The sequence below is a fragment of the Nicotiana tabacum genome, chromosome 23 (genome assembly GCF_000715075.1).
Source record: "Nicotiana tabacum cultivar K326 chromosome 23, ASM71507v2, whole genome shotgun sequence".
NCBI classification, from domain to species: domain Eukaryota; kingdom Viridiplantae; phylum Streptophyta; class Magnoliopsida; order Solanales; family Solanaceae; genus Nicotiana; species Nicotiana tabacum.
In genome coordinates this window covers 98587106-98602502 of record NC_134102.1, presented here as the reverse complement: position 1 = coordinate 98602502, position 15397 = coordinate 98587106, and positions in this window count along the sequence as shown.

The window sequence follows — 15397 nt, the reverse complement described above, 5'->3', positions numbered from 1 at the left end:
AAAATTAGTAAATTCATATGAAATTAATTTATATGATTCGTATTGAGTGTATCGAATTGTTTGTGAATAGATTTAAAGCTTTTGGAGATAAATTTAAAAGGAAAAGTTGTGGTCGAATAATTGATTGGAATTTGCAAAGCGAGGTAAGTATCGTGGTTAATCTTGACTTGAGAGAATAGAACCCTTAAATTATTTGTTATGTGAAATGCATGTGAACGACGTATAGGCGTGGTGACGAGTGTCTATACGTCGTCAAATTAATTGTTTGCATAATTACTTGAAAAATCATAAATTATTTTAAATCATGAATTAATTATTATAATAATTATTTCTCTCCTATTCTTTGCCAAATATTAATTCTTGAATTCCTGCATTAATTGTTACATGCTACTTGAATTATATGTCTTAATTGTTATTTGACATTTAGCATATTAAATATTAAACTGCCCATTTTCTCCGTGATTTCTATAATAATTTGCTATTTGATATTGTTTGTTTCATGATTAAATCATAATTATTGTATGCTTGTTGTCTTATAATTTCATATTAATTATTGCATTTATTGGGGAAATTCCTTCTATAAGAATTGGTAAATGAATATGTTGGAGGAGCGGGTTGCATGCCGCAACAGAATTGATTATAATGAACATATCGGAGGATCGAGTTGCACACCGCAGCAGACTTATTAAAAGTCCATATTGGAGGATCGGGTTGCACGCCGCAACAGACTTATTAAAAGTCTATATTGGAGGATCGGGTTGCACGCCGCAACAGACTTATTAAAAGTCCATATTGGGGGATCGGGTTGCACGCTACAACAGACTTATTAAAAGTCCATATTGGAGAATCGGGTTGCACGCTGCAACAGAATTGAATGTGAATATATTATGAGGGCGGGTTGCACGCTGCAACAGAATTGATGGAAATGATAATTGGTTATGACTGCTGAGTTGGCTTCAATTATTATAAACGAGTTGCCTGATTTATTTCTATTATTGTTATTGTTACTAATATTGCATACAGGTAATGTAAGTGACACGCCTTAGCCTCGTCACTACTTCGTCGAGGTTAGGCTTAGCACTTACCAGTACATGGGGTCAGTTGTACTAATACTACACTCTGTACTTCTTGTGCAGATTTTGCAGTTGGTCCCGGCGGCGTACCATAAACTCGCTCGGATTTCAGCTACTCGGAGGAGACTTGAGGTATAACTCCACGGCGTTCGCAGTTCTGAAGTCCCCGTCTACTTTACTTTTACTGTGTGTTTGTTTTCAGACAGCTTTATTTTATTCAAACCTTTATTTGTATTTATTCTAGAAGTTCGTGCACTTGTGACACCAATTATGGGATGGTATTTAGACACCGTTATTTTTATTAATTATTCATTATATTTCAGTCGTTACTTCCGCAATTTTTCTCTGTTATTAATAAATTTTAAAAATTATTTTAAAAATGGATAATATTATTCTAATGTTAGCTTGCCTAGCAAGTGAAATATTAGGCGTCATCACAGTCCGAAGGTGGAAATTTTGGATCGTGACAGTTGGTATCATAGCACTAGGTTACATAGGTCTCACGAGTCACGAGCAAGCTTAGTAGAGTCTGAAAGATTGGTATGGAGACGTCTATACTTATCTCTCAGAGGCTATGAAGTTTAGGGACAATATCACTTCTTTCTTATTCTGTCGTGCGATTTTATTCTATCATTGATGATTGAACCATTCTACTCTTATTCTCTCGCAGATGGTGAGAATACGTAATACCTCTACCGATGGGCAGGGACCAGAACCCCTGGTGGCAACTATAGCTAGGGGTAGAGGTCGAGGCCGAGGTCGTGCTAGAGGCCGAGGCAGAGGCCGAGGTAGAGCTCAGTCCAGAGCTCGAGCAGCTGCACCTGTTGAAGAACCCCAGGTGGACCTTCAGGAGGAGATTCCAGTTAAAAATTTACCAGTTCGACCAGTTCAGGTCCCGGAAGGATTCATAGCCACTCCAGTACTTCAGGATGCTCTAGTCCGTTTGGTAAGTCTTATGGAGGGCGTGGCCTAGAATGGTACATTTCCAGTGGCACCAGCCGTCTCACAGGCTGGGGGAGGAGCACAAAACTCCCACTACTCCCGCTCCGGAGCAGATGACTCCCCAGAATCAGGTTTCAGCAGCCCCGCCAATTGGGGCAGTTCAGCCAGTTGTGCGGCACAGATCGGTGATAGGCCCGCCATGTCTTTTGAGGCCTGAGACTGGATAAGTTTACCAAGCTCTTTCCCGTTCACTTCAGTGGTACACCTTCTAAGGACCCACATGATTATCTTGAACGCTGCCATGAGGTGCTGCGGAACATGTGTATAGTTGAGACCAATAGGGTTGATTTTACTGTATTTCATATGACGGGTTCCGCCAAGAGGTGGTGGAGAGATTATACATTGACCCGACCAGTCAGATGGCTTGCACTTACATGGGAGCAGTTCTCTCAGCTATTTCTGGAAAAGTTCCTCCCTATCACACCGAGAGAGGAATTCCGCAAGCAATTTGAGCGTCTACAGCAAGGCAGTATGACTGTTAGTCAGTATGAGTCCCGTTTTGTGGATTTGGCCCGTCATGCTCTCCTTTTACTACCTATGGAGGGAGAAAGAGTGAGAAGGTTTATTGAGGGACTCACTCACCCTATCAGACTTTAGATGGCCAAGGAGACCGGAAGTGAGATTTCTTTTCAGGCGGCTGCTAATGTCGCAAAGAGGATCGAGATGGTTCTTGCACAGGAGAGAGGGCAGAGGTCCGATAAGAGGCCTCGTCAGTTCGGTGGTTTCAGTGGTGCCTCGTCTGGAGGCAGAGGTAATTTTGGTAGGGGTCATCCTCCCAGACCGTTTTATTCAGCACTTCATGTATCTCCCGGTGCTTCAGGGAGTCACGGTCCTATTATGCCTTACTCTGGGCAGTCAGTATTCAGTGTACATTCAACTCCTATCAGTATATCACCACTCCAGAGTTACTACATCGGTTATCCGGCCCATTTGGGTCAGCTTCTGCTTCAGCAGCCACGGCATCAGGATGGGTGTTATGAGTGTGGTAACATTGGTCACATCAGGAGGTATTGCCCTAGATTGGCGAGTAACGGATCTCAGCAAGATTCTCGTGCCATCATACCGGCACCGGTTACTTCACCGCCTGCTCAACCAGCTAGAGGGGGAGGTCAGGCCATTAGAGGTGGAGGTCAGGCCATTAGAGGCGGAGGTCAGACCGTTAGAGGAGGAGGCCAACCAGTTAGAGGCCGTCCCAGAGGCGTAGTTCAGAGTGGTGGGCCCTAGCCCCGATTATATGCTTTTCCAGCTAGGCCTGAGGCCGAGTCATCTGATGCTGTGATTATAGGTATTATTCCAGTTTGCCATAGAGATGCTTAGTGATATTTGATCAAGGATCTACTTATTCCTATGTGTCCTCCTATTTTGCTTCATATTTGGTTGTGCCTTGTGATTCTCTGAGTGCTTCTGTTTTTGTATCTACACCGGTGGGAGACTCTGTTGTAGTAGATCATGTCTATCGTTCGTGTGTGGTTACTATTGGTAATCTTGAGACTAGTGTGGATCTTCTACTCCTTGATATGGTAGATTTTGATGTCATCTTGGGTATGGATTGGCTGTCCCCTTATCATGCTATATTGGATTGTCATGCCAAGATAGTGACCCTAGCTATGCTGGGGTTACCTCGGTTAGAGTAGAAAGAAACACCTGGTCATTCTGCCAGCAAGGTTATTTCTTATATGAAAGCTCGGCGTATGGCAGAGAAAGGGTGTCTAGCCTATTTGGCTTATATTCGCGATCCCAGTACGGATGTCCCTTCTATGGACTCAGTACTAGTTGTTCGTGAATTTCTAGAAGTATTTCCCGCAGATTTGCCAGGGATGCCACCCGATAGAGATATTGACTTATGTATTGATTTGGCTTCGGGCACTCAACCCATTTCTATTCCACCATACCTTATGGCCCCGCCAGAGTTCAAAGAATTGAAAGAGCAGTTACAAGACTTGCTTGATCAGGGATTCATTAGACCCAGTGTCTTGCCCTGGGGTGCACCAGTATTATTTGTAAAGAAGAAAGATGGCTCTATGCGGATGTGTATAGACTATCGGCAGTTGAACAAGGCCACTATCAAAAAGAAATATCCGCTGCCAAGAATTTATGACTTATTTGATCAGTTTCAGGGTGCCAAGGTATTTTCAAAGATCGATTTGAGGCCTGGTTACCATCAGTTGAAGATTAGGGCATCTGATGTCCCTAAAACAGCTTTTCGAACGAGTGTGAGTTGAGCTTTCAGAAGCTCAAGACCGCTTTGACTACGGCGCCAGTGTTGGTATTACCTACAGGTTCAGGATGGTATACGGTATATTGTGATGCATCTCACATTGGGCTTGGTGCAGTATTAATGCAAAATGGCAAGGTAATTGCATATGCGTCGCGGCAGTTGAAAGTTCACGAGAAGAATTATCCTGTTCATGACTTAGAATTGGCAGGCATTGTTTATGCGCTGAAGATTTGGAGGCATTACCTCTACGGTGTCTCGTGTGAGGTATTTAATGATCATTGTAGCCTTCAATATTTGTTCAAACAAAAGGATCTTAATTTGAGTCAGAGAAGATGGTTGGAGTTGTTGAAAGACTATGATATCACCATTTTGTATCACCCCGGAAAGGCCAATGTGGTGGCCGATGCTTTGAGTAGAAAGGCTGTGAGTAGGGGTGGCTAGTGGGCCGGTTAGGACGGGGACCGGCCCAGGACCGTAAGCCCACATGGGCGGTGGGCCTAAACGGTCCTAAACGGATAGGACCGGGACCGTGGGGTGGTGGGCCGGGTAGTGGGCCGATCTCATAGGGGAGGCCCGCGAGACCGGGACCGTTTAGGACCGGGGCCGGCTCAGAAGTGGGCCGGTTCAAGCGGTCCTAAACGGGCCCAATGCATAATTTTTTAAAAACAATTGTTTGACCGTTTGGCCATTTAAAAACTAGCCATTTGGTTTGCCAAAATAGTCGTTGGCTATTTGCAAAATAGCCATTTAACCCCCTAAATTTTGTTTTAACCCCAAACTTTTTATAATTATACTTTTTCCCTATTTTCAACTATAAATACCCCCTCATTCTTTTATTTTTCTCACAAAATCATCAATCTCTCTCTAATATTCTTCTATAATTGCTTACTTAATTATTACAATTTGTGCAAAATTGTGAAGTTGGTGAATTGAAGTCTTCAAGTCTTCAAGTCTTCAACGATAATTATTTTTCAATAAGTTATTCGTCAATTCGGTAAAATCGTTCCAACTCTTAAGTTTTAATATTATAGTTTTGTTTGTTTTATTTACTTTGCTTGATTAATTAAGATGGCTTATTCCCTAAAAAAAATATTTAGTAAAAATAAGAGAAAAAATCCAAGAGTGGTGAATCTAGTGGCCAATCTGTTCCTCCTCCACTTCCCCGGCTCCCCGGCCGAAACCTGTTACCCGTCCTACACCTGCTATTCTTGATAGCGATAACAGTTTATTACAATTTACCGAGAGTCAATTTTACCATAATATTGCACCCGGTGAATAATTAAACCATGAATATATGAATGCTCTTTATGGTAATCCAACTATCGATGAAAATGATGGTGAAGAAATAGATTTTGATGAAACGCAACCGGATGACGATACACCCACTAGTCCTGCTCCTAAAATTAACCCAACTAATAATAATCCAAATGATCTCCCGTCTGACCCTCCCGTTACTGCCCCTACTTTTTCTAGACAACCTTTTAAACGGGCAGAAACATCTCTTGTTTAGCCATTTTTTACTCGACTAAGAGAAAAAAAATAGGGCTAACTGTAAAACTTATGGCAAAGAGTTAGTTTTTAAATATGTTGGAAGTCGGGGGGGGGAGGAGTTTGACTAGACACATATTGCGAAAGTTTTGGCCGAGGGGACAAGTGCACCTAGTCAGGCTGACCTTAGTACCGGGTCAAATTAATTTCAACCGGGAAGTAACACTGTTACCGGTGGTATTTTATATTATGATCCAAATAAAGATCGGGAAGAATTGGCAAAAATAGTTACTGTTATATGCTTACCCTATAGTTTTCCTTCTAACCCTCACTTTGTGTATTATATTAGAAAAGTTTATAATCCTACTTATAAAGGTTTTTCTCGCACAACCGTAAAGAGTGATATTTATAAATATAAACATGAATATGAACAATAGACGGCTCCTTTAATATTTTGGAATGGTGGAAGGACAAAGAAAAATACTTTCCGATTCTTTCAAGGATGACCCGAGATATTTTAACTATTCAAGCTTCAACAGTGGCATCAGAGAGCGCTTTCAGTCAAGCAAGACTTCAACTCAGTGATTATAGAGCGTCTATGAGGGAGAGCTTGGAAAAATCAGTACTTTTCAGAGATTGGATCCGTTCGGAAAGAAGAAATTTTGGACTTGCTGAATCACAACCAGAGGTAGACGAAACTTATGAAGAAATGCTAGTTGAACTTGTGGAGGATGATGCTTCTCCTGGAAGCGGTGATGACCAAGCTTCATTTCCGCCACCACCAACGAAAATTCTTCCGGACCTTGAAGGATTTATGAAATTTGAAAGAGATACCATGTAAAATTAATATATAACTTGTATTTTGGCATATCTTGATTAGTTTCTTTTTCTTCTCAATGGTGGTATTAGCACCTTGTTGTGCTCATTCCATAGGGGGGAGGAATACTAAGAAAGATATTGCCATAATTTTTTAGTGCTATAATAAAAATATAACGCATTGCTTTGAATATCTCTTTACAATATTTTTGTCTTTTTATATACCTTAAGCTATACATATAGTATAATATAGTATATACTATACTCTCTCTAAGTTGTATATATAGTATATATATACTATACTATACTATACTATACTATATATACATAGTATATAAGCCATATTCGATAGTATACATCTTACGATATACTATATATACATCTTAATATAGTAAGATGTATATTTAGTATGTGTGTGTTCCCGATAAATCGGTGATCTCTGTTTTAACCAGATTGGGTAGGCCGTGCGGATTACCGCCCGCCTACACTCGATCCTGTTAAGATATTATAATATTATAACGCATTGCTTTGAATATCTTTTTACAATATTTTTGTCTTTAAATTTGAATTAAAAAATTTAGGTGACAATTCTATAATATAATTTACTAGGAATTGCCTTAGATATTTTTATTACCATTTTTTTTCTCTAACTTGTATAAAAATAATTTAAAAAATATAAAGTTTTCGTTGGGCCCACTTGGTCCCGCTTAGGACCGTTTGGGCCCGCTTAGGCCCGGGACAGGCCCACTTAACACGGGACCGCTAGTTCGTGGTCCCGGTCCCGGACCGGTTCCAACGAGAAGCCCGCGAAGCCCGGGACCGCTTAGGACCGGCCCGCCTAGGACCCGACTCGCGAAGCCCACTTAAGACCGGGCCCGGCCCACATGCCACCCCTAGCTGTGAGTATGGACAGTCTTGCGTATATTCCGGTTGGTGAGATGCCATTAGCTGCGGATGTTCAGACTTTGGCTAATCAGTTTGTAAGGTTAGATGTTTCAGAACCCAGTCGGGGTCTAGCTTGCACAGTCGCTCAGTCTTCTTTATATGAGCACATCAGAGAGAGGCAGTATGATGATCCTTATTTACTTGTCCTTAAGAACACGATACGTCACAGTGATGCCAAACAGGTTGTTGTGGGGGAATATGGGGTTCTACGAATGCAAGGTCGTATTTGTGTGCCTAATGTGGATGGGCTTCGTGAATTAATTCTTGAAGAAGCACACAGTTCCAGGTATTCTATTCATCCAGGTACCGCCAAAATGTATCAAGATTTGTGGCAACATTATTGGTGGAGGAGAATGAAAAAGGATATAGTTGCATATGTAGCTTTGTGTCTGAATTGTCAACGTTAAGTACGAGCATCAGAGACCTGGTGGTTTGCTTCAGAAATTAGAAATTCCTGAGTGGAAGTGGGAGCGTATCACTATGGATTTTTTTATTGGGCTCCCACGGACTCAGAGAAAATTTGACGCAGTTTGGGTCATTGTGGACAGGTTGACCAAGTCAGCACATTTCATTCCAGTGGCAGTTACATATTCTTCAGAGAGGTTAGCTGAAATTTACATTCGTGAGATTGTCTGCCTTCACGGGGTGCCCGTGTCTATTATTTCAGATCGAGGTATGCAGTTTACCTCACATTTCTGGAGGGCTGTACAGCGTGAGTTAGGCACGTGGGTGTAGTTGAGTATAACATTTCACCCACAGACAGACGGACAGACAGAGCGCACTATTCAGATATTGGAAGATATGCTTCGCGCTTGTGTTATAGACTTTGGAGGTTCTTGGGATCATTTCTTGCCACTTGCAGAGTTTGCTTATAATAATAGCTACCGGTCGAGCATTCAGATGGCTCCATATGAGGCATTATACGGAAGGTGATTCCGTTCTCCAGTTGGCTGGTTTGAACCGGTAGAGGCTCGGTTATTGGGTACCGATTTGGTACAAGATACCTTGGATAAGGTCAAGATTATTCAGAATCGACTTTGCACAACTCAGTCTAGGCAAAAGAGTTATGCCGACCGTAAAGTTCGTGATATTGTATTCATGGATAGAGAAAGAATATTGCTTCGGGTATCGCCCATGAAGGGTGTTATGAGATTTGGGAAGAAGGGCAAGTTGAGCCCTAGGTATATCAGGCCATTTGAGATCCTCGAGAGAGTGGGGGAGGTAGCTTATAGACTTGCGTTGCCTCTAGGGTTATCCTCAATTCATCTGGTATTCCATATGTCTATGTTCCAAAAATATCATAGTGACCCGTCCCACGTGTTAGATATCAGTTCTGTCCAATTAGACAAGGATTTGACTTATGGGGAGGAGCTGGTAGCCATTATAGACCGGCAGGTTCGTCAGTTGAGGTCAAAGAGTTACCTTTCAGTTCAAGTGCACCGGAGAGGTCAGCCTGTTGAGGCAGCTACTTGGGAGTCTGAGTCGGACATGCGGAGTAGATATCCCCACTTGTTTGCCAGTTCAGGTACTTTTCTATGTCCGTTCGAGGACGAACGGTTGTTTTAGAGGTAAAGATTGTGATGACCCAAAGGGTCATCTTGTGAATTAAGACTCTATTCCGGTCCCATTAGCCTTAAAAACCTTATTTTTATTCATATTGATTTGCGCACACAGTCCGAGCGTAAATCCGGAAAGCATTTATGTGGAAATTTTTGAAGTAATAATTTTTGGGATTTAAAATTAATTTTTTGTTGACTTTGGTCAACATTTTGAGTAAACGAACTCGGATCCGTGTTTCGACATTCCCGGAAGGTTCGTAGTAAAATATGGGATTTTGGCATATGCCCGGAATCGAATTCCGAGGTCCCTAGCTCGAGAAATGAATTTTTGATGAAAATTGTAAGATTGAAATTCTATGGATTTAAAGAAATTGATTAATGTTTGATCTCATTGGTATCGGGCCCGTATTTTGGTTCCGGAGCCCGGGACAGGTTTAATATAATATATAAGTCATGTCTATGAAATTTGGTAGAAATCAGAGTTGATTTGACGTAATTCGGACGTCCAGTTGAGAAGATAGTAGTTTTGAAAGGTTCTTGAGGAATTCATGAGTTTTGGTGCTAAATCCATAGTTTTAGGTATTATTTTTGTGATTTGATCGCACGAGCAAGTTCGTATGATATTTTTAGACTTGTGCGCATGTTTGGTTTGGAGCCCCGAGGGCTCGGGTGAGTTTCGGATAGGCCACAAGATGTTTTGAACTTAGGAAAATTTTGCTGGTATAACTGAACCTGTTGTAGGCCTCTGATCTCACAATTGCGAGATCATGCATCATAAATGAGAACCAAGCAGGTATGGCAATTGCGAGTTTTTTATCGCAATTGCGAAGAAATCTTAGGCCAACAGTTCTCGCAATTGCGAGTATATCTTCGTAATTGCAAAGGGCCAATTGTCGCAAATGCGACATAATCTTCGTATTTGCGAAGGCAGCGGAAATGTGAATGTTCTCGCATTTACGAGCTTCGCAAATTGCGAAGCTCAGGTCGCAAATGCGCCATCCGTAGCTGATAACTTTGGACTTAGACGAGATTTTTCATTCATTCTTCAATTTTTCGAACCCTAAACCTTAAGAGGCGATTTTTGGGCGATTTTCACGGAAAAACATTGGGGTAAGTGTTCCTTATCCTATATTGATTATATTTTATGATTTCATACTCATTTATATCATGAATCCGTGAATTTATAGGGGAAAAATTAGATTTTTATTAATTCTTCCAAAAAAGAAAATTTAAGATTTGAAGGTCCATTTGATATCGGAATTGGATAATTTTTATATGGTTGGATTCGTCTCGGAATGGGTGTTCGGATTTCGTAAGTTTTTCCCGAAATTTGAGACGTGGGTCCCACTGTCGAATATTTTAATGAATTTCAAATTTTATCCGAAAAATTAATAAATTCATATGAAATTAATTCCTATGATTAGTATTGAGTGTATCGAATTATTTGTGAATAGATTTGAAGCTTTTGGAGATAAATTTAAAAGGAAAAGTTGTGGTCGAGTAATTGATTGGAATTTGCAAAGCGAGGTAAGTGTCGTGATTAACCTTGACTTGAGGGAATAGAACTCTTAAATTATTTATTATGTGAAATGCATGTGAACGATGTATAGGCGTGGTGACGAGTGTCTATACGTCGTCAAATTAATTGTTTGCATAATTACTTGAAAAATCATAAATTATTTTAAATCATGAATTAATTATTTTAATAATTGTTTCTCTCCTATTCTTTGCCAAATATTAATTCTTGAATTCCTGCATTAATTGTTATATGCTACTTGAATTATATGTCTTAATTGTTATTTGACATTTAGCATATTAAATATTAAACTGCCTATTTTCTCCGTGATTTCTAAAATAATTTGCTATTTGACATTGTTTGTTTCATGATTAAATCATAATTATTGTATGCTTGTTGTCTTATAATTTCATATTAATTATTGCATTTATTGGGAAAATTCCTTCTATAAGAATTGGTAAATGAATATGTTGGAGGAGCGGGTTGCACGCCGCAACAGAATTGATTATAATGAACATATCGGAGGATCGGGTTGTACGCCGCAACAGACTTATTAAAAGTCCACATTGGAGGATCGGGTTACACGCCGCAAAGACTTATTAAAAGTCCATATTGGAGGATCGAGTTGCACGCCGCAACAAACTTATTAAAAGTTCATATTGAAGGATCGGGTTGCACGCCGCAACAGACTTATTAAAAGTCCATATTGGAGGATCGGGTTGCACGTCGCAACAGACTTATTAAAAGTCCATATCGGAGGATCGGGTTGCATGCCGCAACAGACTTATTAAAAGTCAATATTGGAGGATCGGGTTGCACGCCGCAACAGACTTATTAAAAGTTCATATTGGAGGATCGGGTTGCACGCCGCAACAGACTTATTAAAAGTCCATATTGGAGGATCGGGTTGCACGCTGCAACAGAATTGAATGTGAATATATTGTGAGAGCGTGTTGCACGCTGCAACAGAATTGATGCAAATGATAATTGGTTATGACTGCTGAGTTGGCTTCAATTATTATAAACGAGTTACCTAATTTGTTTCTATTATTGTTGTTGTTACTAATATTGCGTACAGGTAATGTAAGTGACCCGCCTTAGCCTTGTCACTATTTCATCGAGGTTAGGTTCAGCACTTACCAGTACGTGGGGTCGGTTGTACTGATACTACACTCTGCACTTCTTGTGCAGATTTTGCAGTTGGTCCCAGCGGCGTACCATAAACTCGCTCGGATTTCAGCTATTCAGAGGAGACTTGAGGTATAATTGCACGACGTTCGCAGTTCTGAAGTCCCCGTCTACTTTACTTTAGCTGTGTGTTTGTTTTCAAACAACTTTATTTTATTCATACCTTTATTTGTATTTATTCTAGAAGCTCGTGCACTTGTGACACCAATTCTGGGATGGTATTTAGACACCGTTATTTTTATGGATTATTCACTATATTTCAGACGTTACTTCCGCAATTGTTCTCTGTTATTAATAAATTTTAAAAATTATTTAAAAAATAGATAATATTATTCTAACGTTGGTTTGCCTAGCAAGTGAAATGTTAGGCGCCATCACGGTCCGAAGGTGGGAATTTCGGGTCGTGACAAAAGGAGAATCGTGGTTCAACAATAGGGAAAACAATGGCACTATAAGAGAGAGATCCTGTAGAGAGAAATAAGATACGGTGATTTTGGGAGAGAATAAACTGAAAGAATGAGAGAGAAAAATATTAGACAACGTATTTAATGGCTTAACGGTAGGAAGTGACCATAAATACATATTTTGCTATAAAAACTAAAAGGTAGCTATATAAAATAATATTTTAAAAGGGTTTTTATTTATAATAAATAGAGTGTAAAGCTTTACTATAGGAGCTAAAATTTTCTAGTGTTTTCCTTAGAGGACAAAAGTCCATATAGCCGTTTGGTTTCCTTTTAACATACCCCACGTTCTGACCGACTCTTTCCTCAAAGGTCAGAGTTACCTCCCAAGGTAAATTTCCCAGCCCTTCCTCAGTTCATGGATTGATTTTTCCAACTATCTTCTCCTAATAATTCTCCATTCATCCTCATAATTCCTAATTATAATGATATTTAATGTGTATTAATTTTTGATAATTAAATTGATAATTAATCTTGTGCATATTGATACTCCTTTTTAATAGACTATAAATAGATTGGTGGTGAATGTTGTGACTTGCTTACTTTCTCTTGCTTTTTATTATTTTTCTAGAATGTCATACTCTCTTCTTTTAGATTGGATCTTCAGAAGAATGATTGGTCGATTAGTTTTAGAATTTGTAGAATATGAGATTCTTTTAATCCCAAGAAAAATGGAGAGTTGATTGGCTTAGATATAATATTTATTGACGAAAAGGTACCTACATGATTCTTATACTTTTATGTATAGATTCTATTTGTGGCTTTTAGTTTTAAAATACTTACCTCTTTTTTTTTATCAGCAAAACTTGATGCATGCTACAATCAACAAGAAACCATATAACAAGTTTAAGGATAAGTTGAGTGAAGGTTCCTTGTCAGTGTCAAGAACTTCAAAGTTGTTGAAAGTAGTGGTGGATATAGGCCTGCTGAAAGTACTTTTAAAATTAATTTCTTACTTAAAACTGACATCAAGAGTCTATAATAAGATATCGTTAGTATTCAGATAAATTGATTTCAGTTTATCAAACCAGATATGATTGACTCAATGATGAACAATAATATTGTATTATCAGGTATATTTATTATTATTATTTGCAATATTTTTTTAAATATTCATGTAATTCTGAAATAACTACTTTATGCTCTTCATTTGTAGATGTGGTGGGTTGTTTGTGCGGAGTTGGAGACATGGAGACTGTTGGCTCGAGGTGAAAAAAAAGGGTGTACATTCAAATTGCTAGTGATTAGTGAGTCACTTCTCGTTTTATGTATCTTTAATTTGTAAATCCTCCAGAACTTTCATTTCCTATAATGTTTCAATGCCTCTTCCTCAAATGTGCTATCTTGGTATAGTAAAATCTTTCAAACAGATATGTTAGTTTGGTTCGGGAAAAATAGGCTTCCTGTTTGTTGGAACCAATATTGCCTAAACTGAAAAACTTCACCTGCTCTTTTACCAATTATTCTATTGCATATATATTTTGTGATTATATTTAGATAAATCATATGAATTTTTTCTCTATTAGAATCTGATCCATCTCTTCTTGTAGTATTTTTCCTCTATTAGAATCTGATCCATCTTTTTCTTGTAGTTCTGTCAATCAAAAATTATTTTATGGGAAGAATTTGGTGAGAAATTCGATCCTTGTTTGTATAAGAAGGATTATGGCCCGTACATCGTGATAGTAACCGCTACAACAGTTAAAGAATTTTGTGGTAATTGTTTTAGATTTAATGATTAAAGTTATATATTCTAATACTTTAAATTTTAGAATAAAGCTATTTTATTATTGCATTTATTGTCAATAGGTGAGGTTAGCTTCGCCACCACCTACGCAAGCAAAATATATGTAAATCTCGATGTAGACTACATAACTTCTATGATCCAAAAGTTTGCAACTATATATGGTGGAGTACAAACTATTGAACGCTCTAATGTTAATAGCATCCCGGTTGAGAAAGAGTTATTTTTGAACAGGATGAACATCATTGAGTTATTAGATTGTGACTGGGGTCCTGAAATAGAGGTTATTTTGCTATTTTGCTTCTTAAGTTTTATGTTTCTCAAAATGCAAGATGCTTATAATATTATTTTTTAAATAGTAGGAATGCATTATTACCATGAGGGGAAAGATTACATAAATAGACAATTATTTTGGTTGATATTATATTTCATGCAATGCATTCTCAAAGAAGATCGTACATGCGAATGATGTTTATAATTGCTAATTTATAACAAAAAATGCAAGTTTCCTTTGGTGAAGTAAGGAACCAATCTATAATGTGAATTTGATTCATGTTAGTTATTTAAACTAACTGGTTATGTAAAATAAGGTATAAGATACATGTAAAAGTCAGAGACAAAACTGAGAAGAGCAATGTTGTCTATTTAATTTTGTTGCAGAGAAGCTACTTGATACATCAGCTCACAAGTTGTTTAGCTATTAGTAGATAATAATGATGTACTTGCCCAAATCCACAAGCTTTGTGGAAAACCTTTCTAAATTCTCAACTGGAATGAAAACCTTTGATATGGTAATATTTTCGAGCCCCTCTTGAAAATTATAATTGTTTAATCTTAAGCTTGAAAATAAAATCATTTTAGCAAAGGCTATGGATTTGGGCAGGTACATCATTTTTATCTGATGACAGCTTGTTGAACAATTTGTGAGCTCATGTATCAAGTAGGTTTTCTGCAACAATATTAAATACGACAACACTTCTCTCCCCAATTTTGTCTCTGACTTTTACGAGTATCTTATACGTTATTTTATATAATCAGTTAATTTAAATAACAACATGAATCAAATTTACACTACAAATTGGTTCCTTACTTCACCAAAAATAACTTGCATTCTTTGTTGCAGATATGATAATTATAGACACCATTTGCAGGTACAATCTTCTGTGAGCACGTATTGCATGAAATATAGTACCAACAAAAAAAGTTATCTATTTCTATAATCTTTCCCTTATGGTAACAATGTATTTCTACCATTTAATATATACATATATTAGAAACATCTTGTAATTTTGAGAAACATAAAACTTAAGAAGCAAAACAGAAAAAGAACTTCTATTTCAGGACTCGAGTCACAATCCAACAAGTCCTTGACGTTCATCATGTT